Source organism: Arvicanthis niloticus, unplaced genomic scaffold (genome assembly GCF_011762505.2).
Source record: "Arvicanthis niloticus isolate mArvNil1 unplaced genomic scaffold, mArvNil1.pat.X pat_scaffold_400_arrow_ctg1, whole genome shotgun sequence".
Lineage (NCBI taxonomy): Eukaryota > Metazoa > Chordata > Mammalia > Rodentia > Muridae > Arvicanthis > Arvicanthis niloticus.
In genome coordinates this window covers 30,326-56,319 of record NW_023046044.1, presented here as the reverse complement: position 1 = coordinate 56,319, position 25,994 = coordinate 30,326, and the positions used below count along the sequence as shown (strand labels likewise).

The 25,994-nt window shown below is 39.1% G+C and overlaps 1 pseudogene; it reads right to left on the bottom strand.

Annotated features, from left to right (window-relative positions):
- Window positions 1–5,937: 5,937 nt before the first annotated feature.
- On the bottom strand, window positions 5,938–22,681 carry LOC117702052 (cancer/testis antigen 55-like; annotated as a pseudogene).
- Between the last annotated feature and the right edge of the window lie 3,313 nt (window positions 22,682–25,994).

Sequence of the window (25,994 nt, the reverse complement as noted above, 5' to 3'; positions counted from 1 at the left end):
TGCAAAGTAAATTACAGATGGTTAAATACAGATTTCTAACAACACGGAATAGAAGAAGTACCCAAATACTTAGTTTTCCTTAAATACAAATGTTATTCTGATGAGTCTTGAGAAAATCTTGAACCTGAGAGTTGATGTAATTCTTGTTACCTCAGACACATGTCTTTATAATTTGACTGTATTCTATACTACCTTTAATCATTAACTGTTTAAAATGTGGCACCTCTATTTGTAGGAAGCCGCGGTTAGCAGTGATATATTCCGCCATTCCAAGATGGCGCGGGCATCCTGTCCTCCCACTAGTAAACAACTGACTGCCCAGGTGCAAAAGGCAAAAAGCGCGCCAAAAGTCACTGCCCATCCCAGGGCATATTATGGGTAATGAGTGAACAGGCAATCAGAAGTGAACACGTCACTCTAGGGTGTATTTAAGCAGTGCCTTTCCAGGGCTTTCCGTCTTTCCACTTCTGCTTATACAAGAAGTAAAGCCTCGTTGTAGTAACCACCCGAACACTGCCTCATGTGTCTCTTTTCGCGGGTGAAGGGGACTTGGAGGGGCTCGGAACATCTATTCCTGTTGAGTTCTAAATAAACAGCTGTTGACCTGCGGTAGTGAGTTCTTCTTAGAATGTTAATTAACTTTTATGAGTAAAGTATAGGTTTGGGGGCATGGCATGATAGCTGGTGCCTCTAATCCCAGGACTTGAGAGGCAGAGGCCAGTGGATCTCTGATTTCATGGTCCACCTTGTCTATAGAGTAGCAGTCGCCCAAGACTATTGGGAACACAGATACTTACATGAGGATTCACAGTGGTAAGTTCCAGGACATACAAGGCTATACAGTAAAAATTTGTCTCAAAAAAAATTAGGTTTTGGCTTTAGAATAAATACATTTCTTATCAATAACAAGGCAAAAAAGATGAGGCAGTGGGGGTCTGGGCATCGTCTAAGCCCACCTCAAAGGTCAAATCCTCCCTGGGGAAACTGCACTAAGTTAGACTTATGGAACATGAATGAGGCATTACTGACAGAAATGCTGGTGACCCCCAAAGAAGCCACACTAGAAAGTCTTCACCTAGTATAGATAATGGGTTCCCATAAATTCATAGATGACGTTGCCTTTACCTAGTATACCCCAACCTATATATGCTAACCACTCCCTAGCTGAGGGGAGTGCTGAAGGACCAACAGATCTCCCTGCACTCTCCTATGAAGGAATGAATGTTCAGTCAGCAAGCCCAGCCTCACTGGTTTTTCTCAAGCAGGTACAACTGGCCTTAGGAAAATGGCAGTTGTTCTGTTTGTAGGATAGTGACGTACAACATCCCTGTTTCTCAAGGATTTTCTGCAATGTTCTGGGAGTAAGATTCTGTGAGCACACAGCAGAAGTAACGTGTACAGTGTAATATGGAAATATTCCAGGCAATATTCCAGGAAATGGCATTGAAGCCCAATGCTCACAATTCTAGGCTCCAAACATATGGCTATGGGTGCTGGCACAGTCCCTACATGTTGTGTATAGGATTCAGGAAACACACAGTTATGTGTAGAGTGTTGATAACTCTGAACCCGACTCCACCACCACACACATCTGCATCTGCCTGATAGGGTTTAAGTCTACTGAGACTAGTGTCAGTCTTAGCTTTCTTCTAGAAACTCAGAGGCATCCAGGTCAAAAGAATGTGTTTCTTGTGATTTAATACAAGTACCAATCCCATTCTATCCCTAAGCAGAAGGTGAGTATGGACAATGGAAGCTTAGATACTTTAGATGTGTGACCCTCCCCAGGACTCCATGATTGGACACCAAACAGCAAAAGATGGTCAGGAGACAGTAATTGGAATGCAGGCTTGAGTTCAGAGGGCAAAGAAGGAAACTAGACTGCACTGGGAGGCAGCTTGTTTTTGGTTTTAGTGTCTTGGTTATTGGAAAAAAAACAAGCAAACTTGTGGTCTTTTTTGATAAGTCGGGAGCTATTCATCCCTGCAAAACCTTCTAGTTTTTGGAGCTTTTCTATACATATCCAGAGCTGATTGTGGAATAAAAGCCAGTTAGTGCCCTAGCATTTTCTGGATCCAGTGGATCAAAAGGGTGCAAATTTGGGAAGCTTCCTGTAACTTACTTGAGCAGTGCCCTAGGAAACTCTCAGAGGCTCTGAAGAACCTTAGTGGTCTTAGACAAATTTTTGCATCTTCAAGCTACATTATGAATTCCAGTCATAGTGTACCAGTGAAAAGTGTCCAAGATCTGGGAACCAGCACACATATTGGGGTCATATCAGGGGGGCTTAGATGGGAAAGTTTCCTCAAAGGCTAATAGCTTTTCAGCATCCATAACAACTGATGAAACAAACAAACAAACAAACAAAAAAAACTCAAAGCCATCCTTGCCTCTGCTTCAGTGTGAGCCCTTTGCTATGAAGTAAATAGTCAAAAGGAGCTTCTGGGAACCATCCCAGGTGTAGCAACAAGGACAGAAGATAGATGACAGGACAGGGGGAGGGTTGTCTATAAGGGCTTATCAGAAAAAGGGGTCCAAGAGATAGACAGATCACAAGTAGAAAAAGGAACATGGATCAGGAAAGAGCAACACGCTCTAAGTCATTGTCCCCTGTCCCAGGAAGTAGTAGGTCCCACCCTTGGGATTTCTCAGCAATAATTTCCAGCCCAAGTGCCCCAGGTAACTGTTCTGGAATGCGTAGAGACAGAGTAAGACAAAGCCCACCTACCCCAGTATTCCACTAAGGTGCTTTAAATTGGTCATGTCAGGGCCTCTCTATCTTGGTAATGGGAGAGCACAGCATGCTGGACTTCTGCAGAATAAAACACTCTTTGTGTTTATGTACTATATGAGTCCAGGGCGTCATTCTTCTGCAAATCATGGCCTCTTTGGACCCTTAGAGGGTAAGAGTTTGGAATTGGTGGTTACAATGTTAGGAGAAAACTGTGTGTACTGTAAATTCAAGTCCTGACAAGAAAAGGATACTTTCTCTGTTTCTGTCTGTCTGTCTGTCTGTCTGCCCTCCCCTCTGTGTGTGTGTGTGTGCTGTGTGTTGTGTGTGGGGTGTGTGTAGCGTGTGCATGCTCACACATACTATAAATTTCTGGTCCTGGCAAGGAAAGGAGAGTTTCTTTGTTGCAGACAAAAAGAGAAAACAAGCTTTAAACAACAGTAGTACCACCTAGTGGCAGAATCTGGAGAAATTGGCAGAATCTCAATCAAGGGAGTGCAGATTGCAACCCAGGTCCCCTGTCCTAGGTACCAACAACAGAAAAGGGTCTGTGTCAGGGAGGGAAAAACAGAACTATCAGCATTGAAATCAATTAACTGCTAAGGCCAAACTTGCTCTGCTTGCATCCAATCACTCACACACATAGTTGGCCAGCCATTCTTTTGAGCAAAAGTAAAACCAGCTATGCCATGAGAAACCCAACCAGAAGACCATGTCCTCACTATTGGTGTCCCTACTAAGTGCCAAAGACTAGGGAAAAGATTCTCCTGGAATGTTTTTCTTCCCAAATTAAAGGATCCCCAAGTGGGCCTGATAATCTTTAACCAGAACCAGAACTGAATTCTGTATATAGACTTGCCTCCTGGGAATCTTAGCAGGACTCAGTATGTTTTATTTTCTGGGAAAACAGCAGCTATTCCAGACCTTTCCAGATTCATGAGACAAGTGGGGATCCTGGAACATTTGCAGGTAGCACCATCTTCTGCAACCTCTTCCTGGCTAGGGATGGAAGGCATGGAGTGAGGATCTGTCCCCTGGACCATGAAGAGGTCTTCATGGGGGTCTTGTTGGGGCTTCAAGTGAAAACAATCCAGTTTTTGACAAGCTATGCTGATTAAACCAGGCAAAAGTATTTCATTCCTTTTATTAATAGCCAAGAGTAGGTCCATGCCTCTGAAATGTCTCTTAGTGCCCAAGCTCAAAGGTATCATGTTTTTTAAAGAAGAATGCCACACTAGTTCAGTGCTTTAGGGAACACATCAGCAATGAATTTTAGGCAGCCTTGCAACATCTGTTTTCTTGCAAACCTCGGCAGTAATCTTCCAGACAATACATGGTAGTTATTTTTCATTTACATTTCCTCTTAGTTATTTTACTTTTATATTTAAACTTGCACAAACATCAACTTGTTTGATTAATACGTCTGTGCCAGGGTTAGAGTCCTAGAGAATCTGCAAAAGTTTGCTTTGGCAGATGTGGCTACTGGGGGTTGGGGAGGGGGGTGTGTCTAGGTAGACACAAACTAAGGTTGAGAAGGTTTGTAAGGATGCTTTTGATCAAGCCTGATGACCTGAAATCAGTTGCTAGGACCCATACAGTGTGGGAAACAGATTCTCAGAGATTGTCCTTAGACCTGCACATGAGCACTGTGACAAGTGGTGTGTCTGTGTGCATTCATGCACATGTGTGACACAACTGGATTAATTTAAATATAATAGAAAGATTTAAAGAATTTGTGGAAATAATCACTAAGACAAAGTTCAAACTCAACAGACTTCTGGAATCTCCCATCATTATCAGGCAGAGCAGGAACAATTGTCTGGTGGACAGGGTAGAGTAGACTTAAGAAGTCTACTGTTTTCTGTTTGTCAGGAAACATGGTCAAACTAAAGACAGTACACCAGAGTTGAGGACAAAACGACTTCCCAGTGATATTTAAGCTCTCAAATACCACTGATCCAAGGATGCATTTATCTTTCATCAAGAGAAGGAAGAAATTTAATGGAGTACAAATGTGAGACACTCTGATACCTTTTACCATAGAAAAAACAATATGAACTTCAAGCAACAGGTTGTCATGTTTCTGCCAGATTCATTACTCCTATAACAAAAATTCATCCACAGAACAGATTTTAACACATGCTAACATTCTCATTTAAGTGAACAAATGAGTTCCTAATAAAATGTTGAGCAACTCAATCCCTACTGTTGAAATTATAGCAAGCAATACTAATATTCAATGAATTTGCTAACTAAGGTCTTTAAAAATCTGCCCCTTATATTTACCAAGAACTACCTTAACTGCTGGCTCATGTAAAAAGAGTTGTCATGGGCATCTCTGTCTATACACTGAAGGCCTGGAATCAGCCATAGGCCTGAAGACAGTGGCAGGCCTAACCCACATGCCTGCTAGCACAAAGTCTCGGTCTCTGTGGAAAAACACTAGAACAGATGGCTAGAAGCTATTGTAAACAAACAGCTTTGGTAGATAGCTGCCAGGCTCTAGACATAGACCTTGTAGATAGGCGACCTTGGTAGATAGTACCAACTTAGATTAGGACAAGTGAATCATAGGCAGACTCACAATGGACTGTTCCCTGAACCTTCACCCAGCAGATAACCTTGTTCTGGAAGATATCTGTACTCCCACTGAACATCTACATTTCTGTGCCATACCCTTCCCCACATCCTGCCTTTTTGTGTATATAACCTGTGTGAAAAAGTAAAAATTGCGATCTGATCAGCCTATAGACAGGTCACCATTCTTTGCATCTTTGCCTGCTACCCCCTTCCCCCCAGCTCTCTTACAGGTGATCTCCCCGGACCCCTGTTTAATGTCCGGCTGGACAGGACAAAGAGTCAACTCAACACTCATTAATATGGAAGTCACTGCTAACATACAAAAGAGGTTCCACTGGCAGCAGAGAATATATATACTCTTGCATATGGACAATGGTGAATTTGACCGAGATGCGTGTTCTTTGTTCTATATTCAAAACCCAATTGGGCACATTTTTGAATTCATAGGTCATCTTCCAAAAATAAATCCATTTTATTATTACCACCACCAACAGCAGCAAAACAAAAAGAGTGCTCAAAAGAAAAATTCTTGACTTCAAACATATTTACTTTGTTCATCCATACTACTTTATTTAACCAGGCATTAGAGTCCAGTATTAACACTGACAGTGATCCAGAAGGATCGGTTAATACAGAGAATCCACTGGAGTCATAGACACCACTCTTCGAGTGTAGTGGGATTGGATGCTGTCTACCACAGTAGTGTTCACAATGTCGTACAAACCCGGTGTATATCCAGGGAGAGTATGGAGAGAGTCGAGGGTGAAAAACATGGTGGCTTCTACCACGCCATTTCTTCCATCAATTGCAAGTAACACAGACCTATGATGAGAAACGATGACAATGAGTCTAGGGAAGGATGTAACCCAACACAGATGGCCCTCCACATCCCCAGAAACCCAGATCCAATCAGCAGGTCCCTCACCCCATCATACCCTCACACTCTACTTCCCTGTCTCTACAACTCATTCTCAGACTGTCCTAACCAAGGTCTGACCAACCTTCATCAGTAGGTTGCCACACCTCAAACCTAGTGCTCTCAAAGTTTCTCCACAATTTTCTCACAGCCAAGACAATTTTCTTACTGTTGTCCACAGAACAGCATAACATCAAGAAAAACACACAACTTAGGAATTAAGCATACACAGACACACACACACAAATGCACACACACACACAAATGCACACACACACACACATACACACACACAGACAAACACTATATTATTCTCTGCTTATTTCCTTTTCAATCAGTAAACAAATGTGTCCACTCTGGCAGAAGTTATACTGCCAAACATACCACACAACACCTTGGTGAGGAAAGGGAACAGTGAGTAAGAAGGAGAGGCAGCTGCCTACCCATGACAAGACAACATCAAGGTCAATTACCTCTTCCATATTCTGAGAGTTGAGGGGGCTCGCAGAGTGGATATTCATGTTTGAAGTGCCCGGGTTCATGGAATACTCAACCAGCAGCAAATCTCCATTAAATGGCCTGAATCCTAAAACAACCATTGAAGTGAGATTATGTATTAATACAGTCAGGTCACAGGACATTTCTAGGGCCTTACTCACTGCCATATGCTGACTAACATTTCCTGCACGTAAACTAATTTTTCAAACACTTAGACCTCCTAAATATCTTCCTATAGCAAGGAAAGCAGAAAGCTATGTAATCACTGATTCTTTACACTGATGTGTTCCCCAGGCATCGAGAAAGACATGTGATGCAAATATTTTCAAGATAAATCGCTTATAGTTATGTAATGCTGTCAATGATTCAATTTTGAATGTATCCTGGGGCAGTGTCACAAAGACTAGAATCTCAGAACCCAGAAGCTTAGTGGCTGGGTTTCCTAATCCCATGCACAATTCTCAGATATGTATGAGTTTCTGGTAACTTTGAGGAACCCTATGTGGAAAACCAAAGTTAAAAAGCTACTTGGCAAACAAAATCAACTGAATCAAAACAACCACATGGCCACATGGTGATGGTCATCACAGGGGACAGGAGCTCTAGGCAATATTTAAAATACTACCCTTTCCCCCTGTATTGTACCCTACTTTCAGTTTCAAGGACCCTCAAGCCCAATACTTATATTTCTTGTTCTATGTTTTGAAAGCTATGACTCCTACCTCCAGAAAACATGCATAATGGGAAAAACGTGTCCTTGCTGATATAGATGTTGTCTTCAGTTACAGAGGTGACACATTTGATACAAAGCCTTCTGCCAAGTTTTGATGGCTCACTGCCCTCAGGAAGATTATTCATAGCTTTCACCTATAAGAGGAGGCAGTGAGTGCAAGTGGAATAAAAATTTCATGCAGGAGATTGTCCCCTTACCAAGGACTCCCCATCAGAACAACAGCATTTACTCCTGGGCATAGAAGGGGTGCTGTTATACCTGTACTGAAGTGAATGGAAACTATGAGTTTTGGAGAAGTTTTTAAATAATAATCAGGAAAACCAGGCCTAAGAAATTGTCAGACACACCAGACCCAGTAAAGGTGCAACTCCCTCATTTTAACCTCATAAAGAGGTGTGCACTTATCACTTTGATAGCAATGGCCCTTAGTGACCTATTTTCTGACACTTGATGGATTAGTCATGGATTGACAGGGACAAGCAAAGAATGACCCTGGCTCTTCAGCTGAGCTCATTCCTTGTTGTTGATAAGTCTACTTACCTGCTTTTTCCAGTCCTGCAGATTACCCCTGTGGCCCTCATTCAAACAGTCCACCCATTCTTGACCCGGGAGAAAGTCCCACTCTATTGCTCTGCATATCTACATAGAACTGTTTCTTTGATGAAAATTCACTGATCCACAACACCTGACTTTACAGAAGCAGTTCCTTCACTACAGTCTGTTTCAGGTTCTAATCTTATCAATAAAGACTCTATTTACATCTCATTTCTGAAAGCTCCCTAAAATCTCCTTCGACCTCTTTAACCTTTTTCATGCAATATGTAACCTGTAAGTTTTGTTCATTTACATATTGATTGTGATGTGTTATATGAGAAATAGGAATAGTGATTAAGACTGAAGAAAAAAACCTTTGTAATCTTGTCCAGATTGCCAAAGAAAGATGATTTTCTGGCAAAATACCACCATTGTAATCACTACATTTTATCACTTTATTGTTATTTGACAATTTCTGACATTGTGGGAAAGCATCAAAGTTTGCCTAGGTTCCTGACAAAGTGCACTTATGAGAGAACTGATATTTTTAAAATATGTGGAAAACAAAAACCCAGAATTTTAAAGAAAATGTAAGAGAATAAATACATATTTTACTAGTAAATATATTTTTGTGATTATGGAAAAATCTATAGAGAATCACTGTATGACAACATTGACTGAATCTTTTTTTAAAAATGGGATTTCACCATGTAACTGGGGCTGGCTTGGAACTCTGCAGATCAGGCTGGCCTTGAACTCATAGAAATTTCTCTGCTTCTGACTCCAGAGTGCTGGAACTAATGCAATATACCACCATGCTCACCCAATGTAGTGGTTTGAATGGTGACTTCTGTAATGAGCTCAGATATTTGAACACTTGGTCCCCAGTTGGGGGCACTGTTAGGAGAGGTTTAGAAGGTGGGAGTTGCTGGAAAGAAATGGAAATTTTAGAGATTACCAGCATTTCTAACCCTGCCTCTTTGCTTTGTGATTGTATTTGAAGAGGTGAGCACTCAGCTACCTGTCTCAGTCACCATACCTGCTGCTTTCTCCTATGCCTCACGGCCATGATGGCCTCTTGCTTTTCTAGAACCATAAGCCCAAATAAATGCTCTTCCTGAAGTTGCTCTGATCATGGTATTTTATCACAGCAAGAAAACAGTAAGCAGTACAGTAAGAGACTCTGGATAAACTCAGCCATACCTTGATTGCTTTGAAGATATGATTTCTTGGGTTTTCTTCTACAATTGCAAGGACATTTGTCCCTAGAAGAAAAACTATGACCCAGACAACTTTGTTTTTTAAAGAAAAGCATTCAGTTGGGTTTGCAGAAGCTCAGTCCATTATCATTATGGTAGTGAACATGGCAGCATGCAGGCACTTGTGGCAATTTAAGTGATTCTTAGACACAATTTGGTAAATTTTATGGATCATAGACTATTTTGTTTCCATAGAATTGGATTTGTATTTTACTAAGCACACAAAAGAGCATATGCATGTAAAATAGGATTCTTGAATATTTTCCTTCAAGAAAAAAGGGTTGTGTTGTGGCACACACCTATAGTACTAGTTATCTGGAAGGCTGAGAAGTGAAGATCAGTTGAGCCCTGGAGTTCAATATTGATATGGGAAATATCATTTGACTCTGTCTCAAAAACAAGAAAAGGTAGAAATCTGCAGCATAAGATAATACAATGCCCAATTTAACACCCATAATAGTATTCTGTACCTTTTGTGAATGATAAAAATATTCTGAAGCCAACACATAAATTTAAATAATCTTTATTGATGATAAAATTATTTGACAGCATTAGAGAAACAATTCATCATTACAATAAAAGTTGAAACTTTGCTACAGAAGAACAGCTGCAAGTCACATGACTTTTTACATTTCAGTTGAACAGTTCATTAATACAGATTTTTAAAGACTTCTGAGAATTTGCAGCCTTTTGCTGTTGCTTTTTCATTAAAAAAAGAGGTAGTAAATATGCTCAATTTTGAGATAAGCACAACATCGATTTCATCAAATTAAAACTTAAAAATCGTGGGTACTTTGCAGGCTGAGGTTAAGCCCAGAAATGAGAGACCAGTCTGGGTTGCATGGTGAGCTCATGTTTTAAAAATCAAACAAAGCTAATCAAAGCAAATGTCGATTTAACGTCTACAATTGCACTTTGCATCTTTGGTGACTGATAAGGAAATTTCTGATGCCAAAACAAACAATGTTTAGTCATAAAATTGAATTCCCATTGTTGGAGAGAAAAAAAATCTCACTAAAAACAGAGTTAAAACCTTGACACAGCAAAATAGCTACTAGTCATGAGCCAGGTAAGATTTTATTTAAACTTAAATTTTCTACCATGGCTCCAGCTACATAAGTAGCACAGGGTAGCCTTGTAGGGCCTCAATGGGAAGGGAGGCCCTTGGCCCTATGAAGGCTTGATGCCCCAGTGTAGGGGAACGCTAGGGAGTTGAGACAGGAGTGGGTGGGTGGATGGGGAAGCACCCTCATAGAAGCAGGGTGTGGGGGATGGGTTAGGGGGTTGTGAGGTAGTAAATAAAATAACAAATAAAAATGAAAAAATATAAAAAGAAATGCTTTTCAGCTACCATTAGAATTATATGGTACCAAACAAGTTCAAGTTTTCTTCAAAGACTCATCAGAATAATATGGATTGAAGAGACTTTCGAATATTTACAATCTCTTGCCTGCTGCTGTATCATAAAAAGAGAAAGTATGATGAATTTTTAGTGTTATGCATATTTCAATAAATAAAACACTTTAATATTTCTGTTAAATTATGTCATTTCAAGGTTAAAATATAACTTACAGTTTCCATCATTTGTTTCTTTTGATACTCAGCAAGTTCTTTTTTAAGTTCAATGAATGAAGCACTACATACATTATCATTTTCATTGGCCATGTTATTCAAAATCTAAAACACAAAAGGCTAGTTCAGTTATTATCCATGTTTCATCTTCGTTTCTAAATTGCAAAATTCATTTTCACAAGTGAGAATTTATCAGTATTCAAATAATGCTCATTATCTATTCCAATGTCCAAAAAATGTAAATAATACAAGAATAAAATGTAATGAAGTGAAATACAGCAGACTTGAGTACAATGTTGTTAAAGAGACAAAAATATTTCTACAAAACAATAGTTCAATGAACTCTTAATGTCAAAATGGTGCAGAAATGTTATGCAAAGTTGCAAATGATTCCTAGATTCTCTGAAAGCTCTAGAAGGATAGAAATCTAGAGATAAACATGAGGAACACAGTGAGACTCTGACTCAAAAGAGAAAAGAAAAAAAAATAACTGAATAAAGACTAAAATATCCCAAGCCAGGCAGTGGTGGCGCATACCTTTAATCCCAGCACCTGGTAGGCAGAGACAGGCAGATTTCTGAGTTTGAGGACAGCCAGGTCTACAGAGTGAGTTCCAGGACACCCAGGGCTACCCAGAGAAACCCTGTCTCAAGAAAGCAAAAGAGAGAGAGAGAGACAGGAGAGAGAGAGAGAGAGAGAGAGAGAGAGAGAGAGAGAGAGAGAGAGAGAGATATTAAAATCAGTAAGATAATTTTGAAAATTTCTAGTAAGCTTCAAAACATCATGGTATATTTTATTTGGATGAATGGTAATGTGACATGAATTCACCAAAGGAAAAAATGATCTGTACTGTGTGATCTTTTGATTTATGTAAGGTAAAATTACACTGTTAAGGAAGGGTGAAGCTACGTGATGAGAGAGAAGAGAGAGAAGGGGGGACATGGAGGCAGATGTTCACTTGTCTCCACCAGTCAAAGATAGTTTATATATCTAGGTTGGGTATTGGGTTACACTTTTGATTGAGCATTACCAAACTCATAAAGCCTTTGATTAACATTTAAAAAATGTATAAAGGCAAAAAGGGAAATTATACCCCAGAAGAGCAAGAAAGTAATCCTTTTTCAACAAATCCAAAAGAACATAGCCACACAAAGATAATTCCACCTATCATAACAAAAATAACAGGAAGCAACAATCACTGTTCCTTAATATCTTTTAACATCGATGGCCTCAGTTCTCCAATTAAAAGACATAGGCTAATTGACTGGATATATAAACAGGACCCAGCATTTGCTGCATACAGAAAACCCATCTCGGTGACAGAGACAGACTCTACCTTAGAGTAAAAGGCTGGGAAACAAATTTTCAAGCAAATGGTCCTAAGAAACAAGCAGGAGTAGCCATTCTAAAATCTCCAGCCCAAGAACACAAAGGGAGGGACTCATGGCTCCACCTGAATAAGGTAGTTGAGTGTGGCCTTGCCGGGCATCAGTGGAAGTGGGACAGCCTTAGTGCGTGAAAGTTTGGATTCCCTAGTGTTGGGGAATTTCAAGAGCAGGGAGGCAGGGAATCGGAGGATGGTGGGAACCCATCCTCATAGCAACTCCCATTTAGAAATACCTGAGAGGAGTTAAAAGTACAACACTCCAGATTACCTTACATGAATAATTGGTTTTCAAAACATGAGAAGTTCACAGAATTGAAGTTAAAAACATTTCTGTATTAATGTTCATTTTGATTAGAGACCTGTCTGGTCCTGACAGCTTCCTGTATTGGATTCTAGGAAGAAGTTCAGCATCTTTTGATTTACTCCAGTCATGGTGAGACAGCCACTAGGCAAGAATTGCCTCTTGTCATCTACAGACAAATTACTGTCCAGAAAAGGACACACTTGCAGAATAGTCGACTGATTGTATCTGCCTAGACAGATTAATCAGCCCTTAATAATTCTGCACCACTAAGGTCTGTCAGATGATCCTGGGCCAGAAGGCTGAAGATCAGATGCTCCAACATTTTGTAGTATAGGGACTGTCCAGGTGTTCAGCGGTCTCTATAAATTGGCTAAGGTTTAGAAGCTATGCTTAGTGCTTCCCATAATTTCAGTCATTCTGAATTTCTCACGGCATTGGAAAACTTAGAGTCTCATAGCCAATCCTTGGCTATTTACCTTGAGAGAAAAGATTTGAGTCGATGGTTTCCAGCTAGACATTCATTCTAAAGCCAAGAAAAAAGCCAGGTTCAGAACTAAGTGCTTTTAGTTAGAAGAGATGACAGAGGTTCTGGTTAGTCAACAGAAATGATGGACTGGGTATTAGGAGTATCTTGTACCTCACTGGTACAAATAGGCATAATTATGGCTCTAATTGTATTTTGAGAGAAAAGTTTTATTTTAACAGGAAGGGTGATATGTAGGAAGAGCTAAGGTGGGAGGAGTACTGAGAGTTAGAGAAGGAGTAAGGAGAGGAGGAGAAGGCAGGAGAGCAGAAGCTAGGTGATGAAAGAGAGAAGGGGGGGCATGGAGGCAGATGTTCACATGTCTCCACCAGTGAAAGATAGTTGATATATCTAGGTTGGGTATTGGGTTACACTTCTGATTAAGCATTGCCAAACTTATAAAGCCTTTCATTAACATTTTTAAAAAGTTGTATAAAAGCAAAAAGGAAAAGGGAGCATGTGATAGGACTTTTCTAGGGAGGGGAAATGGGAAAGGGGATTGGCATCTGAAATGTAAATAAAATATCCAATAAAAAATAAATTTAAATAAACTATTTAATATTTAGACCAACATTTAGTAATATGCTTAACTCTCCATCTGGAAATATCCTCAACTGTGTAGTCTTTCTTGGCCATCTTTAATGATTATAAAGTAGCCTATAGAGTTAGAGTTAGTTTGGACAGTGTAACAGTTGTAGAACTGATATGTCAGAAAATATTTCTACAATACATTTAAATACAAAAACTGAAGATCTATAATGTCAACTCAGCATTTCCTATTCAACAAACACTGGGGATGCACATACAGAAGATAATGTAGAAATAATGCATAGACTTGATCTCAGATAAACAGAAAACGATGACTTAAGTGTTAACCAGCTATCAATATGATGCATGAGAAGTACATGTCAAGGTAAAATTCTTAATTTGCCATTTCCTACATTGAATAATCATCATAAAACAAGTAGAACACTATAGCTATATTTAATAGTTTTGTCTGAAACAATTCAACCTGAAAAGCAGTTAAAATTTTATACTAAAAATGTCTCATCAACTTTCAAAAAACAGTATACACATATTTTCTGAGGTATTATGCTTCTGGATATGTACCTGTATGTAATGCATATCCATCTGCCTAATTAGTTTCATTCTCCGGTTCTGTTTATTTTATGCTGTATTAGTAGCATTTGTTGTTGCTGTAAAATATCCTACAAATATAAAAGAAAGCTTATGTAGTAAGAGTTTTTGTAGAATACTTTAGTTGTTCTTCTAGGCATCATATATTATAGGTAAACACTATTTCTATAACCTACACTCCCATCCCTAAAGCAAAATAATAATTCCATACTGAACTCAAAAGCAATAACTTCAAAATGAATACATTCAACATTTTATTTTGACAAGTACATGTCTAAGTAATTTTAAAACTCATTAATATGCAGTATATTGATCCCACTAGTCACTAAATAGGAATTATTTAACATTCAAGACAGCATCACAGTATGTTCCACATGCTGGCTTGTGCCTCTTCTTTCTCAGCTTCCCAAATATTGGACATTAACAGCATGCAGGTTAAAACAAGTAGAAATTTTTAGAGTCAAGTAATAGCTTATTCTTTGATATCTCAGTGCCTACAATATAATTAGTTACAACACTCACTTTTACATGGTTAAATACTATGTCTGGAAAACTCCAGCTAGACTACCTAGTGGTAACATTTTCACAACCTGATGATCTTATTTCACTAAGTATACAGAAACAAACAAAACGGCAAATCTCACTTCACCAACCTATATCTGTCTATGCTCTCATTTCTCAGGGTCCAGCATACCCGCACTTTAACAAATTCTTGTCACATGCCCATTCAGTCCCAACAATCCAGCTTTTACATCCTCCTCATTTTTTATTTGACTCTCTAGCCAGGCCAGTTGACACCAGGCTGTCATAACATCCTTTGCAGGATAAGGCATGAGGAACACAAGGCAATGCCTAGGAAACTTAATGAAACCTTGTCTTAAAAGGAAAAGTAAGAACTATCTGAGAATATAACTTAGTGTTAAGAGTTATTTACTAACTTGTATGAAACCCTTGGTTCTCACTTCAGGGCCCCCAGACCAAAAAAGGTAAATAATTCATTTGTCTAAAAATTATTGCAATACAAATTCACAGACCACATGAAGCTCAAGAATAAGGAAGACCAAAGTGTGGGTGCTTCCATCCTTCTTTAAAGGGGGAACAACATAATCACGGGAGGAAATATGGAGACAAAGTGTGGAGCAGAGACTGAAGGAGGGGCCATCCAGAGACTGCTCCACCTGGGGATCCATCCCATATACAGTAACCAAACCCAGACACTATCGCTGATGCCAAGAAATGCTTGCTGACAGGAGCCTGATATAGCTGTCTCCTGAGAGGCTCTGCCAGAACCTGACAAATACAGAGGCGTGTGCTTGCAGCCAACCACTGGACTGAGCACAGGGTCCCCAATAGAGGAGTTAGAGGAAGGACTGAAGGAGCTGAAGGGGTTTGCAACCCCATAGGAAGAATAAAAATATGAACCAACCGGACCCCACAGAGCTCATTAGAGACTAAACCACCAACCAAAGAGAAAGAACACATGGAGGGACTCATGACTCCAGCTGCATACATAGCAGAGGATGGCCTTGTTGGGCATCAATGGGAGGAGAGGACCTCGGTCCTGGGAAGGCTGGATGCCCCAGTGTGGGGGAATGCCAGGGCAGGGAATTCGGAGTGGGTGAGTGGGTGAGGGAGCACCCTCATAGAAGCAGCGGGAGGGGAGATGAGATAGGGGATTTCGGGGGGGGATTGGGAAAGGGTATAACATTTGAAATGTAAATAACCAAAATAGCCAATAAAAACTTATTCCAATACCACATAAACATGCTATTTCACTTAGCTAAGAATCCAAACCAAATAAAAACCAAATAAACACACAAAACCTCTGAAAACCTCTAATTCATTTGTTCTAATACTACTCAGTCTTCCCTTAGTGTTCTGTAATGTGTCCATTTTAAACTGTTTTTGTTTTATTTTTGAGACAGTCTTGCTATCTGCTCTGGACACAGGCTAGATTCGAGATATACTTGCCTCAGCCTTGTAAGTGTTGGAACTTATGTTGTACAACACCACACCTGGCTCCAATTAGTTTTGTACTCACTTTTCCAACCAAATCATTCTATGCAATGCACCAATGACTTCCCATTGTTAAATCTAGCTTATTTTGCCTATAAGCAGTTTATGGCACACGTAATGGTCTCTTCTTTACAAATAGTTCCTTTAATTGGATAGTTTACTTTCTACCAAGTAGGCTGCTTCTCTGTCTTCTTTACCAGTTTCTTCTCAGTCTCAGAACTCTAAACAATGAAGTATTCAAGTAGCCTGTCCTCCGACTTCCCATTTACACCTTTAATTAGTCCTTCAGTGATTCTATCTAGTTTTTATGGTTTAAAATTGGATCTAAGCTGAGAATTTTCAACTTTGTATCTTTAGTCCAGACTTGTTCTGGATCCCTGACTCATATACCAGTGGCCATTTCAATATCTTCCTACCAACCTTTCCTGTGCACCTCAAATTGAGAATTTCCAAGACTGTGCTGACCTATCATTCCAAAGTTACTTGATAAGGTCATTTCTCCCACATCTTAGATTTTAAAAAATTGATGATTATAGGCAATGAAAGAAGAAAATATAAAGAGTAACTAATACACTTGTACATTATATGAGTAGGGGGGCTGACTTGTACTGCAGGTCTAGACATTACAAGTAAACCATTTTCTGGGCTGATGTTGTGGTTTACCAATAGTGTGCTTTTACTGCCTTGTAATAGGCCCTGGCTTCAGTTTCAAGACATAAAAAATGTTGGGGGGGGGCTTCAGTTTCAAGACATAAAAATGTTGGTGGGCATGGAGAGGCAGGGGAGAAAGGGATAAAGTTGATAAAAGAAAAAGAAGCAAAGAAAGGAAAAAAGGGGAAAGAGGGAAAGAGGGAGAGAGATGGGGGAGTGAGAGAGGGATAAAGGAAGGGAGGGAGGGAAGGAGGGAGGAAAGAAGGGAGATAGGGAGGGATGGAGGGAGGGAGTGAAGGAGGGAGAGAGGAAATGAAGGAAAGAAGAGCTAAACTCAACCATGTTCCTACTACAGTGTTTTGTTCAGACATGAGCAAATGACCACAAGTAACTTATTGATGTTTTTCTATAGGAATTTTTCAACAGTAGCATTGAGAAACCTTGTCTCAGACCACTGCATTTTCTAAAGTTATAGTAACCACAGGATTGAAAGAATTAATTTTGTAATCGCAACAAAGTCTAGAGGATATTACCTAAGTAATAATTCCTGATTCCCATTCTACTGCATCTAAAGCTAACTTACCCCTGATTTAGCAAGAAGTAAAACACCTTTATTCTTTAAAAAGGTTTTTTTGTTTGAAATTACAAGAAACCCAACTAATATGAAGAGTCCAATAGATTTTGTGAGTATGATATGTGCCTATACTTGTGTCGTTTACATATGGTTCTGCAGGACAAGAACAAAGCCAACGATGGGTAGTACACCATGGTTTAGTCCCGCAGATGAGAGGATGAGATGAACATCCTGATTCCTACTTAAGATTTTGTTATAAGAGATTATTTATAAAGCTAATTGTGATACCAACAATTAGGTTGTCTCGCTCTTTTTCACATCTCTGCTTATCCAAGTCCCACTGCTTAAACAGATCCATAAACTGCTGGTAATACTTATTGTAAACCTTTAGCCTGTAAAAAATAAGAATAAATGCTTACATTTTATATCAATATGAAATATCAAAAACAAAACTGAATCAAAATATTGACACTCTGAAAAAGAAGAAAATTATAACTGTTTAAATACTCTGATGGCAACCCAAGAAATAAAATTAGGCCTTTTAAATGTCTTTTTATTCATTTTTTCCACAGCTGAGGACCCAGTCTTTGGCCTTATATTTGCTAGGCAAGCACTCTACTACTGAGCTCAATCCCCAACTCCCAAATTTAGATGTATGTAGATTCTGGAAGTGCTTCTTATCCTAACTAAGAGAAATGCCTTCCCATATGGTTTGCCTCTTGAAAACCAAAGAGTTTTTATCCTGTGAGTGTGTGTGTGTGTGTGTATCTTAGGAAAATCAGTTTCACCTACAAGCAATTTTTCTCCTGGTTCTAACAAAAAAGTAAATTATTTCTAAGTCAGAATATTTCACTAAGCCCTTTTGCACAGCCAACTTTTAGTACAAAGAGTAGTTAAGTCAATTCAAATATACAAATTTAATTTAAGACATAAAATTAACTCTTCTATACATTGACCATACAATCAACTAAAAGATATTTAATAGTTTATATGGCAGCTACCACTTCCTCAATTAATATCATGAATTACTTTAAAAAATAATAACCCTCTCAACTGTTATTTGGGAGGAAAAAATGTAATCTTCACTGACTTCCAAATAAATATATGTCAGTTCTATGACGGCCTGGGGTTATAACACTACTTGCTTACAGGAAACATTTTCACTGGAGATTCCAATAGACAGGTGATAATATTTCCTAAGTCATTTGCACCACCAATATATACTGAAAAATGATAGAAATATGGCTCTAAAATTACCAGCAAACTTACAATAGCTTTTGTCTGGTTTTCCAAAATTGTCTCATTTTGTAGCTACTCTCTTTGTAAACCTTTTGAGAGTACATTTGGATTCTTCTTCTCTTCTCAAGAAGAGAATTGTTAACATTATCTGTATTGAAAATAAAGGGTAATATTTAACAACTTCTATTGTTCCTAAACATTCAAGTATATACTGATATAGTTAAAGATTATTAAGCAATATGGATGATAATTTTAAATTAAATTGAAATATAACACCAACATGGTACATAAAAAAGTATCATATGTTTGCTAGGTGATGGTGGTGCACACATTTAAATTCAGCACTTGGGAAGAAGAAACAAGTGGATCTCTGAGATTTTGATTCTACAGAGTGAGTTCCAGTGTAGCCAGGGCTAAACAGAGAAATCCTGTCTTGAAAACCCCCAAAACCCACAAAGTTTCATATTTTAGAGTACTTAGAAGTTTGCATTTTCAGACTAGGGATGTACCACAAGTGAAGTCAATGCAAATAAAATGAAGTACACAAAACTCTGGAATCTGAAATATTTTTGGACCTATATATTTTGCATATGAAATATTCAACTTCATCTCAGTTCTGATTTTCCTGGTTGAAAATACTTTTAAAATTGAGACATGATAATAAACAACCCAGGAAAAAACAAAAGGGCCAAGGTTATATTTTACAAGGTTACATTTTAAGTGCTTCACAAACACTTAGCTAAAAGGGAAATATTTCTAAATTTAAAAAAATGCTGTCCAACTGAAATATATAGTGTGTTTCTGTACTGTGGTTAACAGTCAAGCTTTAACTAGATGATCCTGAACATACAATCTTAGAACTCAAGCTTTAAAATACATAAAAGTACTCTTAAGAATTAGAATCTAAGTCATCTTTAAATCAAATAGCAAGATATTTGTATGAAATAGGCTCAATAATCAGATAGATAGATAGATAGATAGATAGATAGATAGATAGATAGATAGATAACAAAAAGAGGCAAAAGACCAAAGACAAAAAAAGAGCTTTGGTCTGGAGAGATGTCTTAGTGGTTAAATTGCTTGTTGTGGCAAGCAGGAAAGCCTGAGTTAGAATTTCCACAACCCACATAAAAGCCAGGTGTGATGGTGTGTGTCCTTAACCATAGCACTTAGGGGTAGAGAGAGGCAAAGCCCTGGGACTCTGGCCATTCACTGTCACTGAAATGATGGCTCCAGATACAGAGAAATCCTGTCTCACAAAAAATAATTTGGGGGATCTAAGTAAGATTGCTCAGTAGTTAAGAACATTGACAGCTCTTCTAGAGAACCACAGTTCAATTACTACCAACCATATGATGCCTCATAACCATATCCAAAGGATCTAATGGCCTCTTTAGGCTTTTGTGGGCACCAGGCAAGCACATGGAGCATACATACATGCAGGCAACATACACAAAAACACACACAAACAAAGACACACACACACGATTGACAAAGACATTCCAATTTCAAACTCTGGCTGCCACATGCTCCCACATAATTGTTCATACAAGTGCACACCTGCACAAAACACACACAAACACAAGAATGAAAAAGTAACTCATGTAAGCATAATCGTGACAAAGACATTCCAATTTCAATCTCTGGCTGCCACATGCTCCCACATAATTGTGCATACAGGTGAACACCTGCATAAAACACACACAAACACAAGAATGAAAAAGAAACTCATGTAACCATGGAGATAATTTAGAAATAGTTTAAAATCATTTCATGGAGCTTTTCATAGGGCATTCTTAGTAGGAAGTAGGGCAGTGCATAAAAATTCAATAGTTCAAATAATGTTTGCAAAACATGTTTTTCTACCATAAATAGGAACTCTTCTGTAACTAGAATCAATCTGTACTATTAGATACAAGTTTATTCTTTTAAGTATCTATATACATAAATTTATTAAAACAGATTAGAAAACAAATTCTTTCTCACCACCAAATAGAAAATTATATCTCTGGGAAAACTCCATGATATCAATAATTCTTATAAAAGAACAAATTGTTATTACCTCTTTTTAAAAGAATACTGTTTCCCAAACTGTGTGTGGGGTCCCAGGCCTGTAATTCTAGCACCCGGGAAGCTGACAGAGGACATCTATAGATTAAGCCTAGACTTGCCTTCATAACAACTTCCAGGGCAGTTGGAATTCACAATAAACAGTAAGACCCTGTCTCAAAACCAAGCAAGCCATCTACAAAATTAACAAAAGACTCAACAAAAGAAACTATTAAAATGAGGTCATTCAATTGAGAAACTTCAGGACTTTCTGTTCCACAAAAATTTATTTTAATTCTGATTTTTTTATTTATATATATGAATGTTTTCCATGTATGCATGTGTGTTTAATACATGTGTGCTCACAGAGATCAGAAGAGAGGCTCCGATCTGGAGTGATACATGGTTATAGATGATCTAGAATTATGGACTGTTGTAAGCTACCAGGTGGATGACGAGAACCGATTAGAAAAAGGAATTCAGCAAGAGTCTCACAAAATAAATTTCATGAATGAGAGCTGATGCACAGAAACACGCCTGGGTACTACCACTTAGTCTGGGAATAAAAAGAATTGCAACTCTGTCCCATTTGTTCTTGCTTCTAAAGATGTAGTTGAGTCACACACATCTAAAAAGTATCATTTTCACTTTTTAAAAAATGATGGAAAAGTTCAAGTGCAAAAAATTGTTTTATAATCACAAAACTTGCGTAAAATCCTGTGAGGAGAAGGCATTAAATGACACTTAATGCAGAACACTGATTAACATTTCCTTTTATAGACACTGATATATAATTTTAAACAATTTTCTGAAAACATTTAAATCTCCAACACAACATACCTCCAAATTGATCCAACATACTGTGTATTTCATCTCTGTGAAGAAAGGACAATAAAAAATTAAAGCTGGAAATATAGTTGATGGGTGGGGCGTTTGTCTAGCACACACAAAGGTTTACACAGAAAGTCCTTTAAATTATTCATAATAAATACGTATTGTTTTGGTTTGTAACAAATGTCATATGCATATAAAATACATGTTGGGCAACCAGAGTGAATTTGTGTTAATTATATTTAACAATTAATACATGTATGACCCACACTACATTCTTCATAACTCTCCTACTCTTGCTGAGACCCTTCTTCTTCTTTCTAGCTGGTACCCCTCTTATTTTTATGATATTCCCCTTGGCTTTGTGTGTGTACATGTGAAGAGCTCATGCAGGTGGTCCTATTGTCCTAGTTGCTATGTGTTTGTGATTCCAAGGCCTCAAGGAATCCAGACTGGGCTTCAACTGGATATAGAGCTAGTGTAGGGACCACAGACACTACTTTTGAAGTACTCTATTGAGCTGACAAAAAAATATTTGAAAATATTACCCCATATCTTCATCTGTTTCTACAGAAGATGATTTATCCTCATCCTTGTCAAATGCTGGGCTCTTTTCTGTATTGTAAAAAAGAAATGGAAACATTTGAAATTATGCTCTAGTAGTAATAGTTAATAAAGTACTATGGATTTGCATTCCCCTGGAAGAACTGATCATATGAGTTTATGAAGCAGCTTTAGAAATGACATAATTTCTTTGCAGGTTTGATAAAATAAATTCACAATTTGCCAACATTTTATAGGAACAATGTTCAAGCCTTTTCCTGGGGTAAAAAACTAGCAAGTTATTTTTTCTCAACATACTGGGACTACAGTGCCAAGAGAAAGTACCTGCATTGCTAAGACTCTGCTATAAGAAGAAATACTTATAGATAAAATTAGAAATGAAGTATATGAAAACCTTTAGCAAAGTTTTATTCCATTTCAGGTAGCTAGGTAAAAGTCTAATAAACTACAGGACACACTCAATGGCCAACACTGAATAATATGCTTTACCTTCAGAAAGAGCGTTCTCAGTAAAGTTTATATCATCATCTTCTTCATCATCAAAGTCAAAAAGTATCAAGCCCTCCTGCTTTGGTACTGCCATGACTTTCTTAAGGTCCCTTCTTCTATTGGTAAACACTCAGATGTCTTCTTAGTTACAGATGAAAAAGAAGAAGAAGAAAACTCTAGTTATCTGAATCCAAAGGTTTCACTTAAATAGTAAAAAATGTCAAAAACTCAAGTAGTTATCTTAGCACAATAAAAGATCGATTATTCCCTTTTTTAACATTCATTTTAAACACTTTTTCTTTATCACAGAATTTTGTATGCATAGTCAATATGGTGGCATATACACCTCATTTTCCCTTACCATCTCCTCCATGTATCCCACTTAACATGTCCCTCTCCCTCCCAACTGTGTTTTAAAATCCTTTTAACTTACTTCTTTAAAAAAAACTTCTTTGAACCAAAGTTAACAATCTGTCATTTCTCAACTTAAAAAAGGCAAAACCAGGCCAACCTATACTATGTGAGTCCTCCCCCCTTTAAAAAATGATCAAAACGTGTTTGCACTTAACTTCTGGGACATCTGAAGTTTGTTCCTATCTCCCACAGATTCTTTTACAACAAAACATGAGCAATTATGCATGTGTGTATCTCAGTGTTAATGTAAAATCACAGTGCTATCCAGAAAAATAATCAGCATGACAGCTGTCCATTCATGACAAAAACACCCAATGCTCCAGATACAACCACCACCCACCACCACCACCCACACAGAAAGGCCTTATTTATATTGGAGAAACTGGGGATTGGGTGAAGCTGACAATTTCAAACATCTGAAGATTGTAAGTTCAAGGCCAGCCCAAGCCAGGTCAGCCTGAGCTACAAAGGCAGATCCCATCCTACAAAAGTAAAACTGACAGAAAATGCTGAACTTGGTGGTGCACATCTATAATCTCATAGGTGGGCGATTGAGACTGGAGGATCAGTGGTTAGAATCCATCCCAGATGACTTCTCAATGTCTTGCCACGTCTCTTTTTGTTTTTCATTCACTCTTCCTTCATTCCTGCCATCCCCCGCCCTGTCTCCAACGTCCATACCGAACGTCCACACCACAGAGACGACAATGAAGAGGGAGGAATCCTCAGTTTGTTTCTAATGGACTCTGGACACCATACAGGACAAGCACCAGGGACCCAACGGCTCCTCGCCCACAACCCCCAGTCCTGCAGTCAGCTCTCTGATCCTGTCCCGAGGCCCCAAGAGTGTGTCCTCCAAGCGTTCCCAATCCTCGAAGGCCCAGGCCTGTTCAGTCCTCTGCCATTAGGATGGTACTCCACCTCCATTTTACTCTGAGGCCACGGGAAACGCCAACCAGGATTTTCCTCACATAGTGGCCGCCAGGGCTTGAGATGCCCCACCCCATCACACCTTGATTAATTACTGTCCAACCACCCTGACTGTCACTTACGGGGGCTCCTTCACAACCGCACCCTCTCAAACTCGGCTCCTCAGAGGTGACAAACCGTTTCCAGCAGTGCGGCCCTGGGTCCTCTGAGGACTCTTTGTGATTTGAGCTGGAGAAAAGCTGGTCCCACCCAGGGACTGCACTGATTGGCTGAATGAACCCTGAGCATGGGCACATGGAGCACAAGGCACTGAGGGTAGAAGAGAGCTCGGATTCTCTCAACCTGTATAGTTATGCATAAATACTGAGCCATGATATGGGTGATTTGAGCCCGGTCCTCTGCAAGAGCAACAGGTGCTTTTAACTGCTGAGTTATTTATCCTTTTGTTCACTTACACGTACTATTCTGACCTCTTAGGACCACGGGCACACATCTGTTCTGTTTAAACACATGCAGGTCAAACACTCACACACAGAAAATAGGGATTTTGTAAAATTAGGATAGTCCCCTATAACTCCTTTCTTCCTATTGTCTTGTCCAGCTTCCTTGTGAGGAATTGTTGTTGGGATTTCTGGGAAACTGAATTATGAAGCCATTTTCAGTTGGGGAGAGGAAACTTTGCTGCACCAGCATGTAATGGAGTAGGCTTCTTGCCTCAAGTTCAGCAGCATTTTATATTTAGAAGAGCAGAATTGAACAAAGAGGGAGTACAAATACAAAAGCATGTATAAATGATGGCAACAGGACAGGGTAAAGTTACATACATGACCCCACCTCCTCAGCACCTGTCCTTGAAGATACAGTAACTGTGGCAGGGTCAGCTCAAGAAAACTCTGTCAGCACTGGGAAATTTCTTTTGTTAATATGTGGCACTTTGGGGACCTTATATCACATTGTCTCCTGTTTGTCAGAATCCTTTATAACCATTCTAAAGGACTCGTCTTATAGTGGTAGAAGAACTGGAGTCTGTTTCGATACTGTTTCTAGTTGTGACTCCACAATCTCCATCCTAACTCCTCCAGAGTCACTTTTCTCATCCTGGAAGATGAGAGGCCTGGAGACTCTATGATGTGATTGGGTTAAATTAGGGACACCCATTAGAAAGGAAGATATCAGCAAGTCACTCCAGATTATTAGTGTATGTGTGTTGCTTGGATAACCAGCCAAGCAGTTGCTGCCTGGAAAATCATACCCAATTCATCTGCAATAAAAAAAAAAAAAAAGATGTGGGATAACAGTCAGGAGATGTTGGCAATTATCCCAAACAGGGTGGTGGCTACCACAATGGTGGTCAGAAGGTTTATGGCTGCTCTGAGTATGGTGGGGTTACCAGTTGTGGTGAATTGCTGATAAACATAATCAAATAGGCTTTGTCTGAGCATCCCCTCCTTCTAGAGACTGGATGGCCTTGCAGTTTCACACAATGGACACAAGAGCACTGGATGGCTCGGCACTGGAAACCTTCAAGGGATCTGAACCTTAAGCCATCTGAGGTGAGAGATCTTCTCTAGTGGTCTGTGGTCAAAAGAGCCAATAGAAGCTTTGGCATGAGTGAACTCTTGGGTGGCAAGGCAGAATATAAAACCAACATTGGAGCTTGGGGTTCTGGGTTCTGAGTGTAGGGATGGTCACACCCAGGAAGAAGGGTATATGGTGAAAGTTCTGAATCTTGATCCACTGCCTGGAAGATAGGTGTCTTTTACAGGGTTGAACCTCTAAAAGATGAGGACAACAGTGGATTCCTAAAGGGCATGCAATTGAACCCGATCATCGGGGTGAAGCACAAGGTTGTACCAGGTACTAATATAAAGCAACTGTTCAGATAGCCTCAGTCTCCAGTGTAGGCCCCCCTAACACCTCAGATGGCAACCAGGTTCAGGATTCCTTCTGAAGGCTAGAAAATGATGAAGGAAAGACAGACAACTTCTCAGAAGTACAACAATCTGAAAGCAATTTTCATGGCACCACCTCTGAACCTAATAAAAGTCTGCTCAGTCTTTTTG